The sequence below is a fragment of the Salvelinus sp. IW2-2015 genome, unplaced genomic scaffold, assembly GCF_002910315.2.
Source record: "Salvelinus sp. IW2-2015 unplaced genomic scaffold, ASM291031v2 Un_scaffold1539, whole genome shotgun sequence".
Classification (NCBI taxonomy): Eukaryota; Metazoa; Chordata; class Actinopteri; order Salmoniformes; family Salmonidae; genus Salvelinus; species Salvelinus sp. IW2-2015.
In genome coordinates this window covers 57,560-62,966 of record NW_019942973.1, presented here as the reverse complement: position 1 = coordinate 62,966, position 5,407 = coordinate 57,560, and the positions used below count along the sequence as shown (strand labels likewise).

General features: G+C 46.3%; 2 long non-coding RNA genes across 2 annotated transcripts; one reads left to right on the top strand and one right to left on the bottom strand.

Annotated features, from left to right (window-relative positions):
• The first annotated feature begins 14 nt into the window (after window positions 1-14).
• Window positions 15-708, top strand: LOC139024463 (uncharacterized). The gene is made up of 2 exons (XR_011475783.1): window positions 15-233; window positions 405-708. It is a non-coding gene; the product is annotated as an uncharacterized lncRNA (long non-coding RNA).
• A 1,993-nt stretch (window positions 709-2,701) lies between these two features.
• Window positions 2,702-3,052, bottom strand: LOC139024462 (uncharacterized). The gene is made up of 3 exons (XR_011475782.1): window positions 3,008-3,052; window positions 2,907-2,969; window positions 2,702-2,790 (listed from the first exon to the last, which is right to left on the bottom strand). It is a non-coding gene; the product is annotated as an uncharacterized lncRNA (long non-coding RNA).
• Window positions 3,053-5,407: the final 2,355 nt, after the last annotated feature.

The following is a 5,407-nucleotide window of genomic DNA, read 5'->3' as shown; positions in this document are numbered from 1 at the left end:
TATATGAGTGAGTGTTTGAGTGAGTGAGTGGGGTGTTTTAGGTTGAGTGAGTGAGTGGGTTGTTTAGGTTGAGTGAGTGAGTGGGATGTTGAGTGAAGAGACTGTATTTTATCGACTGAATGAACGAACGCAGAGGTCCACCTGAAAAGAAGGGAGTAGAAAACAACATCACCACAGAGGAGAAGCACCACAGAGGACAACGTAACCAGAGGAGAAGCACCACAGAGGACAACGTAACCAAGAGGAGAAGCACCACAGAGGACAACGTAACCAGAGGAGAAGCACCACAGAGACACGTAACCAGAGGAGAAGCACCACAGAGGACAACGTAACCAGAGGAGATGCACCACAGAGGACAACGTAACCAGAGAGAAGCACCACAGAGGACAATAACCAGAGGGAAGCACCACAGAGGACAACGTAACCAGAGGAGATGCACCACAGAGGAGAAGCACCACAGAGGACAACGTAACCAGGAGAATGCACCACAGAGGACAACGTAACCAGAGGAGAAGCACCACAGAGGACAACGTAACCAGAGGAGAAGCACCCAGAGGACAACGTAACCAGAGGAGATGCACCACAGAGGACAACGTAACCAGAGGAGATGCACCACAAGGAACAACGTAACCAGAGGAGTGCCACCACAGAGGACAACGTAACCAGAGGAGATACACCACAGAGGACAACGTAACCAGAGGAGATGCACCCAGAGGAATACACCACAGAGCAACATAACAGAGGGAGCTGCACCACAGAGGACAACGTACAGAGGAGATGCACCACAAGGACAACGTAACCAGAGGAGAAGCACCACAGAGGACAACGTAACCAGAGGAGAAGCACCACAAAGGACAACGTAACCAGAGGAGAAGCACCACAGAGGACAACGTAACCAGAGGAGATGCTTTCTGTCATATTTTTTTGTGCGTTCCTATTTGAAACGAGCCATGCTTTGTTACTTAAACCAGGAAGTTTATTTAGTTTCAATAACATTTATTTGTTGTGATTTTGCTTCCGCGTCCTACCCACGACCACCTCAAACTAACAATCAATTAAACAATCCAACACTTTGACTGATATGCTGACCACCTCCTACTGAGCCCCCAACGTTACTGATGAGGTAGAGGTCAGAAAGGGGCAGGTCTCACTGTAACCTGTCAGTTTGACCCTTGAACGCTGACGTATGTCCTGGTAGATTTTGAAAGCCCTTCAGACTGATTAATCAGCTCCAACATATCGCACAGCAGTGGCTTGCACATTTCAAACGCCACACTGACAGGGTGTACTACTACACAAGAAACTACCGTATAGAAGATTCAACTACACTGAACTACACACAAAAATACAAAACACAACATGCAACAATTTCAAAAGTTTTACTGAGTAACAGTTCATATCAGGAAATTAGTCAATTTAAATACATTTGTTTTCCCTGATATATGGATTTCACATGGCTGGGAATACAGATATGCATCTGTTGATCACAGATACCTTTGTCTACAGTTGGATATACAGAGGCCGGTTGGACATACTGCAAATTCTATCAAATAACTTTGGAGGAGACTTATGGTAGAGAAATGAACATTCAATTCTCTGGCAACAGCTCTGGTGGACATTCCTGCGGTCAGCATGCCAATTGCACGCTCCCTCAACAGCACATTTTAGAGTGGCCTTTTGTCCCCTGCACAAGTGCATCTGTGTAATGATCATGCTGTTTAATAAGCTTCTTGATATGCCACACCTGTCAGGTGGATGATTATCTTGGCAAATGAGAAATGCTCACTAACAGGGATGTAAACAGATTTGTAAGAAGAAAGAAAAATGTGTAAAAAGCTTTTGTGGGTGTGGAACATTTCTGTGATCTTTTATTTCAGCTCATGAAACATGGACCAACACTACATGTTGTTGTTTTTTTGATTCAGTGTAGACACCTTGTGGGGTTGTACCTTACCGTAGGTCAGTGTAGACACTTGTGGGGTTTGTACCTTACCGTAGGTCAGTGTAGACACCTTGTGGGGTTGTACCTTACCGTAGGTCAGTGTAGACACCTTGTGGGGTTGTACCTTACCGTAGGTCAGTGTAGACACCTTGTGGGGTTGTACCTTACCGTAGGTCAGTGTAGACACCTTGTGGGGTTGTACCTTACCGTAGGTCAGTGTAGACACCTTGTGGGTTGTACCTACCGTAGGTCAGTGTAGACACCTTGTGGGTTGTACCTTACCGTAGGTCAGTGTAACACCTTGTGGGGTTGTACCTTACCGTAGGTCAGTGTAGCACCTTGTGGGGTTGTACCTTACGTAGGTCAGTGTAGACACCTTTGTGAGTTGTACCTTACCGTAGGTCAGTGTAGACACCTTGTGAGTTGTACCTTACCGTAGGTCAGTGTAGACACCTTGTGAGGTGTACCTTACCGTAGGTCAGTGTAGAACCTTGTGGGTTGTACCTTACCGTAGGTCAGTGTAGACACCTTGTGGGGTTGTACCTTACCGTAGGTCAGTGTAGACACCTTGTGGGGTTGTACCTTACCGTAGGTCAGTGTAGACACCTTGTGGGGTTGTACCTTACCGTAGGTCATGTAGACACCTTGTGAGGTTGTACCTTACCGTAGGTCATGTAGACACCTTGTGAGGTTGTACCTTACCGTAGGTCAGTGTAGACACTTGGGGGTGTACCGTTACCGTTGGTCTGTAGAACCTTGTGGGGTTGTACCTTACCTTAGGTCAGTGTAGACACCTTGTGGGGTTGTACCTTACCGTAGGTCAGTGTAGACACCTTGTGAGGTTGTACCTTACGTAGGTCAGTGTAGACACCCTTGAGGTTGTACCTTACCGTAGGTCAGTGTAGACACCTTGTGGGGTGTACCTTACCGTAGGTCAGTGTAGACACCTTGTGTGAGGTGTAACCTTACCGTAGGTCAGTGTAGACACCCTGTGAGGTTGTACCTTACCGTAGGTCAGTGTAGACACCTTGTGGGTTGTACCTTACCGTAGGTCAGTGTAGACACCTTGTGAGGTTGTACCTTACCGTAGGTCAGTGTAGACACCTTGTGAGGTTTTACCTTACCGTAGTCAGTGTAGACACCTTGTGGGGTTGTACCTTACCGTAGGTCAGTGTAGAACCTTGTGGGGTTGTACCTTACCGTAGGTCAGTGTAGACACCTTGTGAGGTTGTACCTTACCGTAGGTCAGTGTAGACACCTTGTGGGTTGTACCTACCGTAGGTCAGTGTAGACACCTTGTGAGGTTGTACCTTACCGTAGGTCAGTGTAGACACCTTGGGGGGTTGTTCCTTACCGTAGGTCAGTGTAGACACCTTGTGGGTTTGTACCTTACGTAGGTCAGTGTAGACACCTTGTGGGGTTGTACCTTACCTTAGGTCAGTGTAGACACCTGTGAGGTTGTACCTTACCGTAGGTCAGTGTAGACACCTTGTGGGGTTGTACCTTACCGTAGGTCAGTGTAGACACCTTGTGAGGTTGTACCTACCGTAGTCAGTGTAGAGCACCTTTGTGAGGTTGTGACCTTACCGTTAGTCAGTGTAGACACGTTGAGGTTGTACCTTACCGTAGGTCAGTGTAGACACCTTGTGAGGTTGTACCTTACCGTAGGTCAGTGTAGACACCTTGTGAGGTTGTACCTTACCGTAGGTCAGGTTAGACACCTTGTGGGGTTGTACCTTACCGTAGGTCAGTGTAGAACACTTGTGGGGTTGTACCTTACCGTAGGTCAGTGTAGACACCTTGTGGGGTTGTACCTTACCGTAGGTCAGTGTAACACTTTGGGTTGGACCTACCGTAGTCAGTGTAGACACCTTTTGGAGGTTGTACCTTACCGTAGGTCAGTGGTAGACACCTTGTGGGGTTGTACCTTACCGTAGGTCAGTGTAGACACCTGTGGGGTTGTACCTTACCGTAGGTCAGTGTAGACACCTTGTGAGGTTGTACCTTACCGTAGGTCAGTGTAGACACCTTGTGGGTTGTACCTTACCGTAGGTCAGTGTAGACACCTTGTGAGGTTGTACCTTACCGTAGGTCAGTGTAGACACCTTGTGGGGTTGTACCTTACCGTAGGTCAGTGTAGACACCTTGTGGGGTTGTACCTTACCGTAGGTCAGTGTAGACACCTTTGGCAAGGTGTCTACACTGACCTACGGTAAGGTACAACCCCACAAGGTGTCTACACTGACCTACGGTAAGGTACAACCCCACAAGGTGTCTACACTGAATCAAAAAAACAACAACATGTAAAGTGTTGGTCCCATGTTTCATGAGCTGAAATAAAAGATCACAGAAATGTTCCACACCCACAAAAAGCTTTTTACACATTTTCTTTCTTCTTACAAATCTGTTTACATCCCTGTTAGTGAGCATTTCTCATTTGCCAAGATAATCCATCCACCTGACAGGTGTGGCATATCAAGAAGCTTATTAAACAGCATGATCATTACACAGATGCACCTTGTGCAGGGGACAAAAGGCCACTCTAAAATGTGCTGTTGAGGGAGCGTGCAATTGGCATGCTGACCGCAGGAATGTCCACCAGAGCTGTTGCCAGAGAATTGAATGTTCATTTCTCTACCATAAGTCTCCTCCAAAGTTATTTGATAGAATTTGGCAGTATGTCCAACCGGCCTCTGTATATCCAACTGTAGACCAAGGTATCTGTGATCAACAGATGCATATCTGTATTCCCAGCCATGTGAAATCCATATATCAGGGAAAAACAAATGTATTTAAATTGACTAATTTCCTGATATGAACTGTTACTCAGTAAAAATCTTTGAAATTGTTGCATGTTGTGTTTTGTATTTTTGTGTGTAGTTCAGTGTAGTTGAATCTTCTATACGGTAGTTTCTTGTGTAGTAGTACACCCTGTCAGTGTGGCAGGTTTGAAATGTGCAAGCCACTAGCTGTGCGATATGTTAGGAGCTGATTAATCAGTCTGAAGGGCTTTCAAAATCTACAGGACATACGTCAGCGTTCAAGGGTCAAACTGACAGGTTACAAGTGAGACCTGCCCCTTTCTGACCTCTACCTCATCAGTAACGTTGGGGGCTCAGTAGAGAGGTGGTCAGCATATCAGTCAAAGTGATTGGATTGTTTAATTGATTGTTAGTTTGAGGTGGTCAGTGGGTAGGACGCGGAAGCAAAATCACAACAAAATAAATGTTATTGAAACTAAATAAACTTCCTGGTTTAAGTAACAAAAGCATGGCTCGTCTTCAAATAGGAACGCACAAAAAATATGACAGAAAGCATCTCCTCTGGTTACGTTGTCCTCTGTGGTGCTTCTCCTGCTGTTACGTTGTCCTCTGTGGTGCTTCTCCTCTGGTTACGTTGTCCTTCTGTGGTGCATCTCCTCTGGTTTACGTTGTCCTCTGTGGGCAGTCTCTCTGATCTCTCTCT